Source organism: Scyliorhinus torazame, chromosome 10, assembly GCF_047496885.1.
Source record: "Scyliorhinus torazame isolate Kashiwa2021f chromosome 10, sScyTor2.1, whole genome shotgun sequence".
Lineage (NCBI taxonomy): Eukaryota > Metazoa > Chordata > Chondrichthyes > Carcharhiniformes > Scyliorhinidae > Scyliorhinus > Scyliorhinus torazame.
The window spans coordinates 18,156,294-18,178,198 of NC_092716.1; the positions used below are offsets into that span (position 1 = coordinate 18,156,294).

Below are 21,905 nucleotides of genomic sequence, written 5' to 3' on the forward strand. Positions count from 1 at the left end.
ATATTGAAAGAGTGATGACAAGGATTGATTGCAGCTCTGGGACTTGGAGAGCCAGCACAGGTTTGATGGGCTGATGGCCTCGTTCTGTGTTGTAACTATGCTATGATTCTGTTCTGTGATTCGAAGCAATCTAGCTCTGTAAAATAAAACAAAATCAATATGATGCTTGAGTTAGAACATTGAAATTGGCTTTAATCCATGCCTCCCCCCTGTGTTCATCACTTGAACTTATTAGTGATGAGCGAGTGCAGTTGGTGATTGCTTTTTCTTGCGTGTGTTTCTTTGAATGAAAATCATCTACCTTGGAATGAATATAAACAAGTTAGGTAGTGGTTAAATGATTGACCTTTTGCTTGTGTTGCTCCTCTGTTTCTTTGTCCTTGAGCATGTATCAACTTGGAGACAGTTGTGGTGCTGGGTGAAGGTCTCTTCATTATACACTGCTGTGTAAACTCTGTCCTTTGATCCCATGAGGCTATTTTTCCAAGGGCTTTGGTGCATTTCTTGAATTTGAAGGTAGAAGCAATAGCCAGAATGCAGCAATTGTTTGAGAGCACAGCACTGCAGATAAATTCCATTTCATAAAGCAGAACATTGATGCCAGTGGCCAGGTGAAGCTTTTCCGACTATGGTTGAGATGGTCTTTCTAGTAAAAAAAAAAACATGCCACAAAACTTTAGATTACGGCGCCTGGGAACTAACAGCCGTGCCTGGGACCCCTCGCCAGGGCAGTATTTAGCTCTGGTCCACACAAATGTGGACCATGTGTAACGGCACCTGGCGGCTGGGGGTGGGTGGGAGGGGGCAGGGTAGAACCTTGGCACTGGCACCTTGCCACCTCCACCCAGGTACGGCCAGGGTGGCCAGGTGGCACTGGCAGGGGCACTTCCAGGATGCCAGTGCCCGGGTGCCTGGTTGCCTGTGTCAGGTTCAGGCTTGGAGTACCTTGCCCATATGAGGTGGGGTGAGCGGGGGGCTCGAGGATCCTGTAAGAGGTACGTTGGGTGCAGTGGGGATGTCTGGAGGCCACAGTGGGGTAGCAGAGGGAGGGTCGGAAGATCAGGCGGAATTTAAATTGGCGCCCTGGTTCGCGAGTCCTCTTCGTCGCCAGTGCAGGAATTTATGTAAGTGCAGCCTTGGCGGGACGTTTCCCACTGAGGCCGAATAAAATGCAAATTGCTGTTGCATCGCAGGGTCTTTCTTGGTGCCCACCCTGCTCAACATGCCTGAAACAAGACTCTGTTATTGTCCTATTGAATCGCGCTTCATATGTCTGATTGTTCATAGCTATGGAATAGCTGTATGTGTGGAAGACACGCTTGCATGATTGTAAAACATTTTCTATTGCTGTTGTGCAACTCAAATTAAACATCAAGTAGTTATCATTCTCAGAAGAGGTTCGCTCTTTTTAGGTATTTCTAAACGGGACTAAATTGGGTGGAATGGATCAGAGCAGCACAATGGATTGTGATGCAGCAGAGGAATACTGGTCCAGTTATCTATGTGGAACTGCCGGTCTTGATCAGGTGTTACGAAGAAGAACTCAGTCACTGCCTTGTGGAAGAAAGAGGGATCGGAAAAAGAGATTTAATTGGAGCTGTCCTTGCATCCCCTCTGACAGCTGACCAAGGTGCAGCAGTAGAAGAATGGTTCTTGACCTGTAGTCCGAGTGGGTATGACTTGGTGACACTAGTAAGTGATGTGTTAGGCAGGTCGGTTCGGTGTGGACTGCACTTGATGCAGCGATGCGAGAAACATACCTCTAACACTGTAGAAGATCCAACACGGTTTAATTGAACGATAGAACTAACATACATATTTAACTGTGGGTTGACACTATACTGAACTGACTGGAGACCTTGTAGTAGCCTGACCAGACTTACTAGCTACCGCATGGTGCTTGCACTGTGCTAGCTCGTGGACTCTGACTGTCTCAGTGGCTGGGTCACGAGAGAGCGGGAAGCCTAGTGCCCTCTGGCTTTATAGAGGTGATGTCCTGTCTGGTGATTGGCTGCCCTGTGTTGTGTGCTTACTGGTCATCCTGTGTGTCAATCACTGCCTGTCTGCACTTCATTATATACATGTGTGGATATTATGACATCTCCCTCCTTTAAAAAAAAAAAATACTAAGGTGTGGATGCTTATAAATATATATAATATATATATATGTGCCTGACTATGTACAGAAAGATGTCTAAATGAACATATATACATAGGAAGTTTGCGATAGTGCAGATATATGGCAAACAAACCAATATTTACAGAGGTCCAATTGGTGAAATCACGAAAATGTACAAAAGCTCAGTCCATAGATTTAGTCTTTGTGGTGGGCGACGAATTCTTGTTGATTGCCGCAGAGGCGGATTAGGAGCTGCCTGCGCTTGGAGAGGCGGGATCGCTGGCATGGCGGTGGGCGTGTGGACTGGCAGGATTGCTGGTAGGTTGGTAGTCTCGTGGTCGGATACGTCCGGAGGAGGCATCGTAGGCGGCGGGGCACTCCGGTCAGGTAGCGGGCGCGGAACTCTTCGCAGTGCCCGTCTGTTGTGCCGTAGCAGGGAGCCTTCAGCCATGCAGACAAGGAATGATCTTGGGGCCACTTGTTTGAGAACAACAGCTGTGGCTGACCAGCCGTCCTCAGACAACTGTCCGCGAACATGATCAGTTGGGGCCAGCTCGGGCAGATCCGTGGCATGGGCATCGTACGTGGCTTTCTGTTGGGCCCGTTACTGCTGCATTTTCTGTAGGACCGTGAGGTGGTCAAGGTCGGGAATGTGGATGGCTGGAACTGTGGTCCTCAGAGTGCGATTCATGAGCATCTGGGCGGGAGACAATCCAGTGGACAGTGGGGTCGCCCCGTATGCCAGCATCGCCAGGTTAAAATCAGAGCCTGAATCTGCAGCTTTGCACAGCAGCCGCTTTACAATGTGGACCCTTTTTTTGGCTTTCCCGTTTGACTGCGGGTAGTGGGGACTGGAGGTAACGTGATGAAAGTTGTAGGACTGTGCGAAGTTGGACCATTCCAGACTGTAAAAGCATGGACCGTTGTCGCTCATTACGGTGAGCGGTATCCCATGCCTGGCGAACGTTTCTTGGCAGACTTTGATTACCGCCTTCGACGTGAGGTCGGACAGTTTAACTACTTCTGGATAACTGGGGAAGTAGTCGACCAGGAGTACGCAGTCACGCCCCTTGGCGTGGAAAAGGACTACGCCTACTTTGGACCACGGAGAGGTCACGATCTTGTGCTGCTGCAACGTTTCTTTGGGTTGAGCTGGCTGAAACCTCTGACAGGTGGGGCAGTTGAGGACTGTGTCGGCAATGTCCTGGCTGATGCCCGGCCAATAGACCGCCTCCCGAGCTCTGCGTCGGCATTTCTCGACCCCAAGGTGACCCTCATGGAGTTGGCCCAGCATCACTGCACGCATACTCTGAGGAATTACGATTCTGTCGAGTTTCAGCAGGATTCCCTCCACCACCGTCAGGTCGTCTTTTACGTTATAGAACTGGAGACATTGTCCATTCTGCCAGCCATTGGTAAGGTGCTGCATCACGCGCTGCAGCAGAGGATCTTGGCTGTCTCCTCACGAATTTGGACCACCCATTCGTTGGAGGCCGGAAGGTTCGAGGCACACAACTGCACTTGGGCTTCTATGTGACAGATGAAATCACTTTGTTCATGCGGTTTGGTAATGGACCTGGACAGGGCATCTGCAACGATCTGTTCTTTACCAGGCGTGTAGACCAGTTCGAAGTGGTAGCGGCGTAGCTTTAGAAGAATACGCTGTGACCGATGTGTCATATCGTTTAAATCCTTCTGGATTATGTGGACTAGAGGCCTGTGGTCCGTCTCTACCATGAATTTCGGCAGGCCATAAACATAGTCGTGGAACATGACTAGCCCTGTTAGGAGGCCCAGACACTCCTCCTCAATCTGAGTTTACCTTTGCTCAGTGGGCGTCATGGCCCTGGAGGCATACGCCACTGAAGCCCAGGACGCGGAGTCATCCCGCTGGAGGAGCACCGCCCCAATGCCATCCTGGCTTGCATCAGTTGATATCTTGGTTATCTTGGTTGGGTCGAAGAACGCTAGAACCGGGGCTGTCGTGAGTTTCGCTTTCAGCTCGCGCCATTCCTCTTCATGCGTGGGCAGCCACTGAAATTCCGTCGACTTTTTGACGAGATGGCGGAGGGCTGTAGTGTGGGATGCCATATTGGGAATGAATTTCCCGAGGAAGTTGACCATTCCGAGCAAGTGGAGGACCGCCTTTTTATCCTCCGGGGTCTTCATGGCGTTGATCGCCGAGCGTCTGGCCGTACCCCCTGCTGCGAGATGTGGTCACCTAGGAATTTGATCTCCGATTGACCAAATGAGCACTTGGCCCTGTTGAGCTGAAGACCATGTTCGTGGATTCTTTGGAATACCTGCTTGAGGCGAGCGATGTGTTCCTGGGGCGTTGTGGACCAGATAATGACATCGTCAACGTGCACTCGCACCCCCTCGATGCCCTCCATCATCTGTTCCATGATGCGATTAAATACTTCGGAGGCAGATATGATGCCAAAAGGCATCCGGTTGTAGCAGTAGCGGCCGAACGGGGTGTTGAACGTGCACAGCTTGCGACTGGACGCATCCAGTTGTATTTGCCAAAAACCCTTTGAGGCGTCGAGCTTAGTAAAGAATTTGGCAAGAGCCATCTCACTGGTCAACTCTTCACGTTTTGGTATCGGGTAATGCTCCCTCATGATGTTTTGGTTTAGATCCTTGGGGTCAATGCAAATGCGAAGCTCCCCTGACGGCTTCTTGACGCAGACCATGGAGCTGACCCAGTCTGTGGGCTCTGTGACCTTTGATATGATGCCCTGGTCTAGGAGGTCCTGTAATTGCTTCTTCAGACGATCCTTGAGGGGCGCCGGCACCTGGCGAGGTGCATGAATTACAGGGGTGGCGTTCGGCTTGAGAGGATTTTGTATTGGTATGGGAGCATGCCCATTCCGTCGAACATGCTGTGGTACTGCATGATGATGTCATCTATATCGGCTTGCAAGTTTCCATCGGGCGAGGCCGTCGCCGGTGATGATGACATGGTGTGGACGCGTTGAACAAGGTTCAGGAGCTTGCAGGCACGAGCACCGAGCAGAGATGCTTTGTCAGGCCCGACGATTTCAAACCGCAGCGTCACCTTGATAGTCTTATTGGATACCCCCAGTTGACACGAGCCACTGGCAGCTATGGCGTTGCCATTGTAGTCAAAGAGCTGGCAGGCCGGTGGAAGAATGCTTGGTTTGGCACGGATGGTGTCGAGGTCGGATTTCGAGATGAGGTTTGCCAATGCGCCAGTGTCCAGTTTGAACCGGATGCGGGCCTTGTTCACTGTGAGGACCACTCGTCGTCGGGATCCACACTGAGGATCGAGAGGCGTTGCGTGGGTGTGGTGGAAGGCAGCACATGTGTAGTTATGATGCCCACCCGGTATGGGAGCTTGAAGCACTCCGCATCAGGGTCTGTTGGGCTGTCGGGATCGTACTCTGGCATGCCTTTTGTATTGAGTGGACACTTCTGTGCCGCAGCTGGGATTGCTGGCTGCTGAGCGGTGGAGCAGGGCTGTGTAGTGGCTAAGCTTGCCACACTGTAGACACCGGTGTCCTTTTGCCCGACATTGCCGCTTTAAATGGGCTGAGCCACAATTCGGACACGTCATGACGTCGACGTCAGCACGTACCGTGCGCCATCGCGCATGCGCAGTGCGGCCAGTCGACGTACGCACCTACACTGTCGGGCTCGTCGTCCACTCGGTCGTGGCACGCATGCGCTGGGACCCGGGAAAAGCCGCGAAACGGCCACTCTCCTCGATGCTCAGGCCCTGCATTTGTGCAATGGCCTGCACCCGTTCCGCCTCGTGGGAGGCCAGGTTCGCAGTTTCTGCCGCCCTGATGTGGGAGTTACGATTCTTAGCAGGCTCTATAGCTACAGGGAGGGTCAACTGTTTGACTTTCAGGAGCTGCTGCCGATGGGAGTCGGAGTGGACCCCGAAGACGATCTGATCCCGGATCATGGAATCAGCCGTCGAGCCATAGTTACATGACTGCGCTAGGATGCGGAGACGAAGGACTGAAAAGGTTCATCCTTACCCTGAAGTCTCTGCTGGAAAACATACCGTTCAAAGCTCTCATTCACCTCAATGTTGCAGTGGCTGTCAAACTTCAGCAGGACTGTGTTGAATTTCGTTTTGTCTTCGCCATCAGCGAACGTGAGGGAGTTGTAGATGTGAATGACGTGGTCCCCTGTGGTTGAGAGAAATAGCGCGATCTTCCTGGCATCCAATGCTGCTTCGAGGTCGGAGGCCTCGATGTACCAAAGAAACTTTTGCTTGAAGAGCTTTCAATTTGCGCCGAGGTTGCCGGAGATGCGGAGCTGCGGAGGAGGCTGGAGGTTTTCCATGTCACCGGATGGCTGCTTGCTGGTCAATGCTGATTCACTCTAGGTAGGTCCGTCAATTTTCCATATCACTCCGTGGTACCATGTTGTGTTAGGCAGGTTGGTTCGGTGTGGACTGCACTTGATGCAGCGATGCGAGAAACAGACCTCTAACACTGTAGAAGATCCAATCCAGTTTTATTGGACGACAGAACTAACAGACATCTTTAACTGTGGGTTGACACTATACTGAACTGACTGGAGACCTTGTAGTAGCCTGACCAGACTTACTAGCTACCGCATGGTGTTTGCACTGTGCTAGCTCGTGGACTCTGACTGTCTCAGTAGCTGGGTCACGAGAGAGCGGGAAGCCTAGTGCCCTCTGGCTTTATAGAGGTGATGTCCTGTCTGGTGATTGGCTGCCCTGTGTTGTGTGCTTACTGGTCATCCTGTGTGTCAATCACTGCCTGTCTGCACTTCATTATATACATGCGTGGATATTATGACAGTAAGAGTAATAAATTGGGACAAAAATGTTAGTGAATTCGCCAATGATCTGGCCTATTGCCAGGACAGCCATTATTTCATCGGCATGAGATTGAACATCAGCTTTCCATTATTTAACTCCGTGACCAAGCTTCCAATTCATATTTGCATCACCTCCAGCTTTGGTTTCTCTAGGGGGAGGCAGTGGTATTGCCACTGGATTACTAATCCAGAGACCCAGTAACAATCTGGGAACCTGAGTTTGAATCCCACTCTGGCAAATGGTGAAATTTGAATTCCATTTATAAAAAAAAAAATTTAAAAAAATCTGGAATTAAAAGTCTTTGGATGACCACAAAGCCATTGTCAATTGTCGCAAGACACATCCAGTTCATGAATGTCCTTTAGTACAAGGTTATCTGCCATTCTTACCTGGTCTGGCCTAAATATCACTCCAGACCCATAGCAACATGATTGACTCTTAACTGCCCTTTGAAATGGTTAACAAGTCATTCAGTTAAAAGGCAATTAGGGGTGGGCCCTAAATGCTGGCAGAGCAAGTGCTGCCCATATCCTGTTAATGAATAAAATGCCCGAAGTGGGCGCTGGCAACCATAGATTTGCATTGGATTGGTCCGTGATTATGCTTGGCAAAACATTCCCGTGGTTTGCCATTGTTTTCTGTAAGATGGCCGACCAGGAACCTCTCCCACTCTTACTGCCGGCCATCAGGCAGTTTGGAAAGATTAGAGAGTGATAACTGTTTTGTTATGCTCTTGTCGTAGCATAAGCTACTTCCTTGATGTGCACTCTGACAAAGGAAGGTTCAGACTTGAAGATAGCTTTAACACATTTATTAAGCTGTTAACAATTCTCCTACTTGGATTCAACGCTACTGTTAATCCTTCTATAGCTACCCAGACTGACTAACCAGTCTGCTTCAATCCACGTGGTGGGAGTCATGCTCAATCAACCTTGTGTCTGTACTCACTGAGAGTCTCCACTGGAAAGAGCCTGAGCATGTGTGATGTGTCCTTTTATATGGGTTGGTGTAATGCCCTCCTGTGGTAGTGTCACCTGTGTGTGTATCGTGAGTGCCCATTGGTCGTGTCCTATCTTACTGACCTATTGGTTGACTGTCTGTGTGTCATGTCTCTGGTGCTCCCTCTAGTGTCTAGCTAGGTGTAGTGTATGTACATTAACCCTTTGTGTACTTACAGTGATGTATATCACCACATCCACCCGTGTTACATATTTTCTGTACAGTGTTAAAGAAATTTGAACAAACTAGGTAGATGAGTGGTACTCTGTACAAGTTATGATAACAGTGATCATGAAACAATAAGTCCAAATTATGTGCATGAGTCCCAAATTCATTGATTATTATGGTCGAGTGGCTTTCTTGTTTGGTTGGTGAGTTGGTGATGTTGATGGTGGCATTGCATTGTAAACGCCATCAGTGTCCCTGTGCTGAAGGAACCAAGAAGTGGTCAAATCACTTCGTTGTCGGATTTGGACTCTTTTTTTTTTTTTTTTTTTCTTTCGATGCTTGTGGTGGTAATTCTTGATGGCATCTGTCCCGGAAGCCAGGGTGCCTGTTGATAGTGCAGCAAACGTGAATTGGTAAGATGCATCGTCCTGCCGTGTCATTGTACTGAGCTGAGCAGTAACAGTGTCCCGCATTTGCAGAGTTGTACCAGTCGTAGTTCCATTGGTGTTGTTTTTGTCTTGCTTGTTGTCGACGCTGTTGCCTTTGGTACGCTTCTTGCTATTGTCTTTGATGTTGTTGTTGTGTTGGTTGGTTTTGTTGCCGTGTTTGCTGCGCTCAAGGACCACACTCTGTGGATAATATGAGTCCTTCACACAGTTACTCGTGTCAGCGTCCTTTGCGGCATCATCTGTCTCCTTGAGCGTGCCGTCACTGAGTTTGCGGCAATCCCTGTCTGGAGTCATGTCCGGCTTGCTTGAATCAGCTTTGGCTTGTCGATGCTCCCCGTCTGGAGTCTGGTCTGTTTCACCTGAGTTAGTTTTGGTTTCTTGATGCTCCCCGTCCGAAGTCATTGCAGGTTCACTTGAATCTTCTGAAATTTTGTGATACTCCCCGTCCGGAGTCAAAACAGTCAGGAATGCATTTGCTTGTGGAGAGGCTCGAGCGAATGAGGCTTGATGTAACGTGGTGTCACCGGAGTCACCAGTAGTCTCACTGTGATTGTTGAGTGCCTCTATACACATTAGCTGAGGTCTGTCACATTGAAAATCTTGTATGAGAAGTGGGATGCCGTCGTCACTTGTCTCACAAACAGTGGGTAGAGCCTCAGTGTCTTCTTGTCGTTCACTTGAGCTGGGTAGACCGTCAGAGTCTTCTTCTGGTGGCTCAAATAATCTGGGTGGACTGTCATAATCTGCTTGCCGTACACTTGAGCATGGCAGACTGTCGTAGTCTTTCTGTTGTTCACTTGAGTATGGCAGACTTGCATTGTCTGCTGCTGGTTGCTCAGAGGAGGTTGCTAGACCCGCATAGTCTTGTTCATACAAGGTCTGCGCTTTGGAGTCTTGCATTGCTTCTATCGTGGAGGCTGTCCACGAGCTTGCTGTGGAGACTTGTGTCACTCCCTCTGTGGAGTCTTGCAGCGTTCTTTATGTGGAATCGTGCATTGGCCTCTCGTGGAAACTGTCATCACTTCTTGTTCATGCAAGGACTGCGCTGTGGAGTCTGGCGTTGCTTCTATCGCGGAGTCTGTCCACGAGCTCGCTGTGGAGGCTTGGACCCTTTGTGGTGCGTGGACCACTCTCTGTGTGGAGTCAGGGACCCTTTGTGGTGCGTGGACCATGCTCTGTGTGGCAACAGGCCGCTCTCTGTGGGTTTGTACCGCTCTCTGTCTCTTGGTTTCAGGCCGCAGCATAATCCTGCACTCACGAGTCGGGATGTCATATCTGCTGGGCTGAAGATCCTCAAATCCGAAGAACCCGTCATCTGGGTCGCCAATGTGCAACACGTCTAGTTGAGGTTCGGATTTGGTACTGGGGTAGCCTCCCAAGGTGAAAGCTTCGTCTGAGTCGTTGTCGGAGCTGGCATTGGGCTCGCGATGTCCAAAGAAGAATTCAAGGTCTGAGTCATAGTCTTCAAGGACTGTATCATCTCTTTGGGCGGTGCTTAATGCTTGTTGCAGGGTTCTGCGGAGGTTACTTTCAGCTACTGGTCCAATTTCAGGCATTGTGCTGTTGTTCCAGGTGAAAGAATCTGGTTTTGAGGCTTAAATTTTTTTTTGTGTTTTGGGACATTTCCCCTTTAAGTGGGTGTGGTCCGGGGCCTCTGACGTCATGAAGTGTGTGACGTAGTGCGTAGGAAGCGATTGCGCATGTGCAGATCGCTGTTCCTTTACTTGGGGCCTTGTTCTCAATTGCGCATGCGTGGCTTCTCGCGCATGCGCAAACGGACCTTCCCGTTCTGTGCGCTCTTCGCGCAACTGCGCATGTGCAGCACCTTTTCCAAGATGGCAGCAATTCAAAACTGCCGTTCGTTGCGGCAAGCCTACCTCGCGGTGAGTTTTGCCGCCCCTTTTACCTTTTCTTCTTGTATGTTCCTCGCAGAATTCTTGGAATTTGTCCAGGACTGCCTGGAAATCGTTCTTGTTTTGCCCCTTTGATTATTTGAAGTCCTGGAAGATTTCTGCTGCTTCTGGACCCGCGATGGTAAGTAGAAGCTTTATTTTCTCTGCATCCGCCACGCCATCTAGGTCGCATGCTACCAGGTAGATCTCGAATCTCTGCCTGAACCAACGCCAGTTTTCACTGAGATTGCCTTGGTACCTGAGCTGCTGTGGGACCGGAATCTCGAACATCATCTTGCCTGGCTGCTGTTGCTGGTAGTCACTGTTTGCTGAGTTTTAACTATATGGATTGAAACAGTTCACTCCTGGAACCATGTTTTGTTATGCTCTTGTCGTAGCACAAGCTGCTTCCTTGATGTGCACTCTGACAAAGGAAGGTTCAGACTTGAAGATAGCTTTAACATGTTTATCAAGCTATTAACAATTCTCCTACTTGGAGTCGACGCTACTGTTAATCCTGCTATAGCTACTCAGACTGACTAACCAGTCTGCTACAATCCATGTGGTGGGAGTGATGCTCAATCAACCCTGTGTCTGTACTCACTGAGAGTCTCCACTGGAAAGAGCCTGAGCATGTGTGATGTGTCCTTTTATATGGGTTGGTGTAATGCCCTCCTGTGGTAGTGTCACCTGTGTGTGTATCGTGGCTGCCCATTGGTCATGTCCTATCTTACAGACCTATTGGTTGACTGTCTGCGTGTCATGTCTCTGGTGCTCCCTCTAGTGTCTAGCTAGGTGTAGTGTATGTACATTAACCCTTTGTGTACTTACAGTGATGTATATCACCACAATAACCACATTATGAATACACACTCCATGATCATCAAGTCCTGAAGGGGGACTTGAACTTGGAACTCCTGGCCCAGAGGTAGGGGCACAGCCAATGCATTGCAAGACTCCCATTTGCTTGTTCCACCATGAAATGTGGAAAATGCAGATCCGGGAGCATCTGTAGAGCGAGAAACCATTTCCGGTTGATAGAGTTGTATTTTTTTCCAATATTCTCTCCATCAGCTCCATCAATCCAAAACATCACATCTTGTGGCCTCTCTTGCACACCCATCAGTTCTGTTCTCCATGAGATCCTCTGCTCAGTGAATAAACTTTTTGACTTCATGCTCTGCCCCAGCCTTCATTTATCTCGGCACCATTTATCTAAGAGCGAACTTAAAAGGAAAATTAGGAGAGCAAAAAGGGATGCCGGAAGGTAAAATAAATGAAAAGTCCAAGTTGTTTAACAAATACATTAAGAGTAAAAGGATAACTATGGAAAGAGTAGGGCCCATGAACGACCACAGTGGTAATTTGTGTGCGGAGCTAAGGATGTAGTTTGGGTTCGAAATGAATACTTTGTGTCAGTGTTCACAAGTTAAAGGGCCGGTGTGGGTATAGATATTAGGGAGAAGGATTGTGATAAAATTGAAGGAATTAATGTAGAGAGGAGATTCTGAGTGGTCTGGCAGGCTTAAAACTGGATGTATCTCCAGGGCCAGATGAAATATATCCCAGGCTGTTGACTGAGGCAAGGGAGGAAATAGCAGTGGTGCTGGCAATCATTTTCAATTCGTCTCTGGCCTTGAGAGCGGTTCCAGGGGCCCCCCTATGTGGTACCTTTATTCAGGAAGAGAGGAAGGGAGAAATCAGGAAACTCTAGGCCAGCTAAGTGGTGTGGAGTGGAAACTATTGGAAGCAATTCTGAGTGACAGAATGAATCTATGTTTGGAGAGGCAGGGATTCATCAAGAACAGTCAGCATGGTTTTATTAAGCCTGACCAACTTGATTGAATTTTTCGAAGAGGTGACCAGGTGTATGGATGAGGGAAATACATTTGATGAAGTCAACTTGGGAGTTCATCGAGGATTTTGATAATATTTCTCATGGAAGACTGATAACCAAAGTGGGAGCACATGTGATCCAAGGAGATTTGGCAAATTGGATCCAGAATTCGCTTAGAGGCAAGAGGCAGAGGGTGATGGCCAAGGGGTGTTTTTCTGACTTGGAAACCTGTGTCCAGGGGGTCCCACAAGGATCAGTGTTGGAGCCCTTGCTGTTTGTGGTTTATATAAATGATTTAGATATTAAGGTAGGAGGGTTGATCAGTAAGTTCGTGGATGATATGAAAATTGGTCAGGTGGTAAATAATGAGGAGGATAGATTACAGGAAGATAGGGTGGCACGGTAGCACAGTGGTTAGCACAGTTCCTTCACAGCTCCAAGGTCCCAGGTTCGATTCCCGGCTTGGGTAATTGTCTGTGTGGAGTCTGCACGTTCTCCCCGTGTCTGCGTGGGTTTCCTCCGGGTACTCTGGTTTCCTCCCACAGTCCAAAGATGTGCAGGTTAGGTGGATTGGCCATGCTAAATTGCCCTTCGTGTCCAAAAAGGTTAGATGGGGTTACTGGGTTGCAGGAATAGGGTGGAGATGTGGGCTTAGATCGGGTGATCTTTCCATGGGCCGGTGCAGATTCGATGAGCCAATTGGCCCCCTTCTGCACTGTAAATTCTATGATCTATAATATAGATGTGCTGGTCAGATGGGCTGATCAGTGGCAAATGGAATTCAATCTGGATAAGTGGGAGATGATACACTTGGGCAGGACAAACAAGACAAGGGAATACATGATGAACGGCAGGACGCTGGGAAGCACCAAGGATCAGAGGGACCTTGGTGTCCAGGTACACCGGTCTGCTAAGGTAACAGTGCATGTGGATAAAGTGGTTAAGAAGGCAATTTTGTATACTTGCCTTCATTAGCAAAGGTATAGAGCTTATGAGCAGGGAGGATACGCTGGAATTGTATAAAAAGTTGGTTAAGCCACAGCTAGAGTATTGTGTGCAGTTCCGGAATCCACATTCCGGAGTAAACAGCCACGGGGCTGTTTAGCACAGGGCTAAATCGCTGGCTTTGAAAGCAGACCAAGGCAGGCCAGCAGCACGGTTCAATTCCCGTACCAGCCTCCCCGAACAGGCGCCGGAATGTGGCGACTAGGGGTTTTTCACAGTAACTTCATTTGAAGCCTACTTGTGACAATAAGCGATTTTCATTCCATTTTCATTTTTTCATTTCATTTTTCACATTAGAAGAGGGATGTGATAGCATTGGAAAGGGTACAGAGGAGATTTGGCCTGGACTGGAGAGTTTGAGTTTCAAAGAGAGATTGGTGAGACTGGGGTTGAGGTTGTTTTCCTTGGAGCAGTGCAGGCTGAGGGAGGGGGGGGGGGGGGACATGATTGAGATGTATAAAATAATGAGGGGCATAAGTAGAGTCGACAGGAAGAAGCCTCTCCCCTTGATGGAGGGATCAATAACCAGGGGGCATAGTTTTAACATAAGGGTTAGAGGGGATGTGTGAGAGAACTTTTTTACCCCGAGGATGGTGGAGTCTAGAATGCGCTGCTTGAAAGGGTGGCGAGGGCAGAAACCCTCATAACATTTAAGTATTTAGATGTATACTTGCAATGCAAGGCATACAAGGCTATGGGCCAAAGGCTGGGAAGTAGGATTTGAATAGTTAGGTGGTGGTTTTTGACCAGCTCGGACATGCTGGGTAGAAGGGCCTTTTCTGTGCTGTCGACCTCCATGACTCAGTGACACAAATTTTTCTTGCCCTCTTTCCCTATTTGGATGAAGAAAATTGATCTGCTTCACATACTACCCCAGGAACAGCTCGGCGTTTGGTGTTGTAACATCTTGTCAAGCTTTGATGTGTTTGGGATAATATTTAGTTCTTGTGGGCAGTAGCGTAGATGGAGAGTGACTGACAGAAGCGAACACAATATCTGCCTTCAGTTCAATAAACAGTGCAGCTGCAACTTGGCGACCGTCGGATACCTGCCTAATTTTAACTCTGTCTCACCCTGCAAAATTAATGTGACGCTAATGCACAATGAATTGATTAGAGATTGAATCTTTTTCTTTTCTTTTTACCCACTGATGAGCATAAAAGCTAAATGCAGCTTACCTTCATTCATTCGACTTGACACATTTGCTATTCACTTGAAGTATTGATGATATCTTCCAACCTATTCAGTGCTAGGTTATTGACATACCTAGTTACCACTAAGCCACCAATGTTTGGAGAATTATCCTGCGAATGAAGAATGAAGCAGTCAGTTGTCAACATCTTGATGAACATGGAAGGGTTTGTCCTCTTGCAAATGACAAGGATTGTCTTTCATTTGATTGACTGCTCCTGAAACCTGATCTGAGTCCCTTGTTGAGAGGTGCTCAGAGCTTTCTGCTTCTGGCCTTTAGGCAGCTAAAGTATACCCAATAAATTAACCACTGGCCTTGATTTTCAAAGTAATGTGCTGTGACCCCCCCAACGCCGACTTTGTTCTCAGCCTTCGCTTCAGAGCCTCCGTGATTGATGTTCTTCGTGCCATACGCTGGTTTATTTTCTATGTGCTTGAGTGTGCGCTTGACCGAAATGGGGACAGTGATGTGCGTGGCTAATGATCACTGTGCTCATTTGTTTCTGTGTTTCTGCGCACATTGTTAAATTGTTGCACTGCGTTAAGTCGCAGCGAGCAAAAGCCAATAAAGATCCTGGGTGGGCTTCCCTGCATGGCATTAAGGGTAAAGTAGTAGCATGGATAGAGGATTGGTTAATTAATAGAAAGCAAAGAGTGGGGATTAATGGGTGTTTCTCTGGTTGGCAATCAGTAGCTAGTGGTGTCCCTCAGGGATCAGTGTTGGGCCCACAATTGTTCACAATTTACATAGATGATTTGGAGTTGGGGACCAAGGGCAATGTGTCCAAGTTTGCAGATGACACTAAGATGAGTGGTAAAGCAAAACGTGCAGAGGATACCAGAAGTCTGCAGACGGATTTGGATAGGTTAAGTGAATGGGCTAGGGTGTGGCAGATGGAATACAATGTTGACAAATGTGAGGTTATCCAATTTGGTAGGAATAACAGCAAAAGGGATTATTATTTCAATAATAAAATATTAAAACATGCTGCTGTGCAGAGAGACCTGGATGTGCTAATGCATGAGTCGCAAAAGTTGGTTTACAGGTGCAACAGGTGATTTAAGAAGGCGAATGGAATGTTGTCCTTCATTGCTAGAGGGATGGAGTTTAAGACAAGGGAGGTTGTGCTGCAATTGTATAAGGTGTTAGTGAAGCCACACCTGGAGTATTGTGTTCAGTTTTGGTCTCCTTCCCTGAGAAAGGACGTACTGGCACTGGAGGATGTGCAGAGGAGATTCACTAGGTTAATCCCAGATCTGAAGGGGTTGGATTACGAGGAGAGGTTGAGTAGGCTGGGACTGTACTCGTTGGAATTTAGAAGGATGAGGGGTGATCTTATAGAAACATATAAAATTATGAAGGGAATAGATATGAAATGAAAATGAAAATCACTTATTGTCACAAGTAGGCTTCAAATGAAGTTACTGTGAAAAGCCCCTAGTCGCCACATTCCTGCGCCTGGTCGGGGAGGTTGGTCCGGGAATTGAACCCACTCTACTGGCCTGCCTTGGTCTGCTTTAAAAGCCAGCTATTTAGCCCAGTATGCTAAATCAGCCGCGAGAAAATAAGGAAGCCTCATTAAATACCTTTTGGAAAAGTTGAAATTGAAGAGGAGCCATGGGTGGTGCAAGATATTATTCGTCTCAGCATACTGTGAAATTCTCGTGTGGATTAATCAATTAATTAATAGGTTTTCCTGATCTAGAGCCATATCAGCAGCGGACCAGAAACTTCAGATTCTCTCCACTCTGTGACATTATCATAGCTGTAAGAACTGCAAGGGTTAACAAAATGTCTAGAGTAGCCACTAGAGGGAGCTACAAATACAAGTGTATAAGGCATTGATGCTAAGCCTTGTGGGTGAGAGTAGTCCAGGAGTTAGCTAGAGAGAGTCAGAAGTATTATTAGTGTGAGTTAGAGCAGATCATAGTTTATACCAGTATTAAGATTAGTTGTGGATGAGGTCCTTTATATGTTAACAATCAACTATTATTTAGAAGTAGGTGTTGAATCCAAGTTAGTAGTATTAATACATTTCTAGCTTTGTTTAAGTTCAAGCTATTTTGTGGTCTTTGTGAACACTACGCCAAGCATCCTGAAATAAGCAACATAAAAAACACCACACACTCGACTGGTGTGACTGACCGAGAGGACTGGGGAATAGTCACATGCTTCATTGAGTAAAAGATTCCTTATGTTGTTGAACAAGCAACACTGGTTTCATCACCGCTGAGTGGCCAAGGACCAATCTGTACCCGTGACACATCTGCCCGAGGCCATTGCAATAAATAGATTGCAGACCTATTCTTGCTGTGCTTGCTGCAGACGTCACTCATGCAACTACCCATTCATGAAAACTAAAAGAAAAATCCCATCAACACTAAATACTTTTACGCTACCAACAGGAACGGATTATGAAGCCTGGTTTTAATAGGATGACCATCACTTACCTCCTCCCCCTTCCATTTTGCAGGATTTTATTTCAGTCTGTTTTCAATGAACCTTCCCCCACAGTTGAGTCAGGGTGAGGGATGTGGTGGTCGATGGAATGAGAAAGATTTTGTATTTATTTGCGCAATTGGTTTCAATCTGATCTCCCCTCCATGATTCAATTATATGGGGGCGATTCTCCAAAATGGAGACGAAGTGTTCGCACCGTCGTCGACGCCGTCGCGTTTCACCACGGTGCGAAACGGGCGCGGTAACGTCCGATTCTGTCCCCCACAGGGGGCCAGCACGGCGCTGGAGCGGTTCACACCGCTCCAGCCTCCCTTCCCGGCGCCAACTGGGCGCTGCGCCAACCCGCGCATGCGCGGGGGACTTCTTCAACGTTCCGACCCCGACGCAGCATGGCGCGGGGGTTCTGGGGCCGGAAACGGAAGAAAGTAGGCCCGGAGGGGGAGAGGCCGGCCTGCCGATCGGTGAGCCCCGGCCACGGGATCGAGGCCCCCTCGGTGAAGGAGCGCTTTTCCCCGCCCCACAGGCCGCCCCCGACCCTTCACGCAAAGTTCCCGCCTGCAGTGACCAGGGGTGAACGGCGGCGACGGGACTCTGCTGTTTCCACTCGGCCCGCCGGAGAATCGGCGGCCCGTGACGGGCGCCGTGCCTAAACCGCCGGCGCAAATGGCGCCGATTCTCCGCACCTTGGAGAATTGGGCGGTGGCATCGGGGCAGCATGTCGCGGTTGCGGCGATTCTCCGGCCTGGCGCGGGGCTCGGAGAATCGCGCCCAAGATATAGATTACTTGTAATAAACAGGCACCTTTTGATTCTTCGCACAAATTAAAAAACTTGATATTACATAGAAATGCCTCTCAATTTCAGCATAGAAACAGGCCATCAGACCCAACTGGTTTGGGCTCGTATTTAGTCCCCACTTAACCTCGACCTACCTTTGCTACAATCTATCCAATCATAGCTTCTTCTGTCCCTTTCTCCATCATATTTACCTAGCCTTCCTTTGAATGCAATTATGTTGTTCACCTCAACTACGAAATGAGTTAGCATTTTCCACATCCAGATCGCTCTTAAGGGTGAAAAGATGTCTTCTGAATTGATTTCATGAGTGACTGCCTTCTAACTATGACCCCATGTTTAGTCTCCTGCACATGCGGAAACATCTTCTTGATCTCTCCCCTGTTGAGCCACTTCATAATTCCATCTTCCTCCTCAAGAGATACTCCAAATCTTTATGTTTCACTGAGCCTTCAATCACCCACTGTGACTTCTCTCCGGCTACCTGCTCACATGATTGTGTGTGTACATGTACGTAAACATAATTTTCCAGCATTTCTTTGTGATTCAAAAATCAACAATCTGGAGTGAAACAAGGTCATGAGAAAGTTAATTCTCCAAATATTTTGGGACTTTGGGCAGTCATTCGACAAAGTGCCATACAGGAGGCTTAATAAGATGGTAGCCCATGTCATTACACAGAAAGTGGCAGTATGCATCAAAAATTGGATCCAGGACGAGAGACAAAGGGTGAATAGAAAATGTTCAGACTTGGTGGTGTTTTGCAGTTATTTTCCCTAAGGCAGTGGTCTCCAACCTTTTTAAGCACTAGATAACTTTTAGAATCTAAATGCAGCACCGCGATCTCCCCTGAAAATTCGACTTTCTTAAAACCCAGCAGAAATATATGCTATGCCTAACACTCACCTATTCTTAGTGTGACACCTGTGCTTGCACACTATCTGTGAGTGCTGTGAAGACTGGTCGCAGTTTGAGATGGCGAGACTCGTACAGTCCATCAGGATGGGCATCTGTGAGACGAGTATATTCTTGCACTTGGTGAATTTCAGCAAGGGAAAAAGCCATCTCGCAGCGGTATCACAGGGAGTGAATTGTATTGGCTGAAGACTGACATCTGTGATGCTGGGGACCTCCAGAGGAGACCGAGATGGATCATCCACTCAGAACTTCTGGCTGAAGATTGTTGCGAATGCTTCAGCCTTGTCTTTTGCACAGGTGTGGCTCCTCGATCATTGAGGTAGGGGATATTTGTGGAGCCTCCACCTCTAGTGAGAGGTGTGTGGAACCAAAGTAGGCCTTCACCTTGAGTGTGCAGGATGTCAGAAGAGTGGATTTCTCTCTGTCTGCAAGTCCCCAAAAGTCTTTGTCCCTTGACCTAGCTTTCGGCTCTTGTCATTTTGCATGGTGATGATGTTCATGTCAAGTCCACAGCTTTGTTCAAACACCAGCTGAAATGGTGCTGTCAGTTCTCCAATGTCCACTTGAAGAAACGGATTTGAGACAAACAGTGATTTGTTCCATCTTGTCTAACTCCTGAAATTGTCTGTTGAATTCCTTTGCCAGTTTGATCAGATGGTCACAGAATTTGTTTGGATGGAACCCTTTCTGTTTGAGCTGTTATTGCATTTTCCCATGTTTTGGGAAGTGCTTAGTCATTTTGTGTCGATGTGGTGTAGGCACACCCACATTTGTGCAAAGAAGGGTTCCAGGATTTTGACCCAGTGACAGTGAAGGTACGGTGATATATTTCCTCATCAGGATAGCGAGTGGACTGCATTGGAACATGAAGGCGGTGCTGTTCCTATGCATCTGCTGCCCTTGTCATTCTAGAAGGTCGCGGGCGCGGGTTTAGAAGGTGCTGTTGAAGGAACGTTGCTGCAGTACATCTTACGGACGGTACACACTACTGCCACTGTGCATCGGTGGTAGAGGGGGCGAATGTTTGAGGTGTAAAATGTGGTGCCAGTCAAACAGGTTGCTTTGTCTTGGATTGTGTTGAGCTTCTTGAGTGTTGTTGGAGCGGCACTTACACAATGCAGGACTACTTGTGTGCCAAACATCCTGAGCAGCAAATAATAGAGCTAAGCGATTCCACAACAAATGCATCAGATCTAAGCTCTGCAGTCCTGCCACATCCACCCATGAATGGTGGTGGACAATTAAACAACTCACAGAGGAGAAGGCTCCACAAGTATCCCCAGGCTCAATGATTGAGGAGCCCAGCATGTCTGTGCAAAAGGCAGGCTGAAGCATTTGAAGTGCTAAGTGGATGATCCATCTTGGTCTCTTTTGGAAGACCCAAGCATCACAGATGTTAGTCTTCAGCCAATGCAATTCACTCCTTGTGATATCAAGAAGCGGCTGAAGGCACTGGATACTGTAAAGGCGATGGGCCCTGACAATATTCTGGCAATAGTACTGAAGACTTGTGCTCCAGAACTTCCTGTACCCCCAGCCACGTTGTTCCAGTACAGCTATAACACCTGGCATCTACCCGGCAATTTAGAAAATTGCCCAGATGTGTACTGTACACAAGAAGCAGGACAAATCTAACCCAGCCACTTACCGCCGTATCAGTCTGCTTTATGTTCTCAGCAAAGTGATGGAAGGGGTCATCAACAGTGTTATCAAGTGGCACTTTATCAGCAGTAACCTGCTCACGGACGCTCAGTTTGGGTTCCGCCAGGTTCACTTAGTTCCTGACCTCATTACAGCCTTGGTTCAAATATGGACAAAAGAGCTGAGTGCCAGAGGTGAGGTGAGAGTGACTGCCCTTGATATCAAGGCAGCATTTGACCGAGTATGGCATCAAGGAGCCCTAGCAAAACTGGGAATCAGGGGGAAAGCTGGTTGGAGTCATACCTGGCAAAATGGAAAGTTGTGGTGGTTTGAGGTCATTCTCAGCTCCAGGACATCACTGCAGGAGTTCCTCAAGGTAGTGTCCTCTGCACACCATCTTCAGCTGCTTCATCAGTGACCTCCCTTTCTTCATAAGGTCAGAAGTGGGACTGTTCGCAGTTGACTGCACAATGTTCAGCACCATTCGCCACTCCTCCGATAATGATTTGATTTGATTTGATTTAATATTGTCACATGTATTAGTATACAGTGAAAAGTATTGTTTCTTGCATGCTGTACAAACCATGCACACCGTACATAGGGAAGGAAGGAGAGACTGCAGAATATAATGTTACAGTTATAGCAAGGTGTAGAGAAAAGATCAACTTCATACGAGGTAGGTCCATTCAAAAGTCTGATGGCAGCAGGGAAGAAGCTGTTCTTGAGTCGGATGGTACGTGACCTCAAACTTTGGTATCTTTTTCCTGAGGGAAGATGGTGGAAGAGAGTATGTCCGAGGTGCGTGGGTGCTTAATTATGCTGGCTGCCTTTCCGAGGCAGCGGGAATTATAGATAGAGCCAATGGATGGGAGGTTTGTTTGCGTGATGGATTGAGCTACATTGACGACCTTTTGTAGTTTCCTGCGGTCTTGGGCAGAGCAGGTTCCATACCAAGCTGTGATACAACCAGAAAGAATGCTTTCTATGGTGCTTCTGTAGAAGTTGGTGAGAGTTGTAACTGACATGCCAAATTCCCTTAGTCTTCTGAGAAGGTTGGTGGGTGTTCTTAACTGTAGTGTCAGCATGGGGGGAACCAGGACAGGTTGTTGGTGATCTGTACACCTAAACACTTGAAGCTCTCGAACCCATGAAGCAGTCCATGTCCAAATGCAGCAAGACCGGGACAATAACCAGGCTTGGGCTGACAAGTGGCAAGTAACATTCGAGCCACACAAGTGCCAGACAGCCACCTTGAGAGGTGATTAGATCCTCTCAGTTACCAAGAGAGGATCTAACCATCGCCCCTTGACGTTCAATGACATTACCATCGCTGGATTCCCTGCAGTCAACATCCTGGAGGTTAACTTGATCAGAAACTGAACCTGAATAACCATATTAATACTGTGGCTACCAGGGCAAGTCAAAGAATAGGAATCCTACGGCGAGTAACTAGCCTCCTGAACCCACAAAAGCCTGTCCACCATCTACAACGCAAAAGTCAGGAGTGTAATGGAATAGTCCCCACTTGCCTGGATGAGTGCAGCTACAACACTCGAAGCTCCACACCAACCAGGACAAAGCAGCTTGCTTGATTATTACCCCTGCC

At 47.9% G+C, this 21,905-nt stretch overlaps 1 protein-coding gene and 1 long non-coding RNA gene across 5 annotated transcripts in view; one reads left to right on the plus strand and one right to left on the minus strand.

Annotated features, from left to right (window-relative positions):
- Window positions 1–21,905, plus strand: part of LOC140430375 (uncharacterized) — a 173,208-nt gene that overhangs the window by 112,346 nt on the left and 38,957 nt on the right. The window lies entirely within an intron of this gene.
- Window positions 14,498–21,905, minus strand: part of LOC140430378 (uncharacterized) — a 69,059-nt gene continuing 61,651 nt past the window's right edge. Inside the window, exon 6 of one of the 2 annotated variants that reach the window (XR_011949399.1) lies at window positions 14,498–14,598. This is a non-coding gene — a long non-coding RNA (uncharacterized lncRNA). The remainder of the gene's footprint in view (window positions 14,599–21,905) is intronic. The other variant, XR_011949402.1, reaches the window with a different exon arrangement.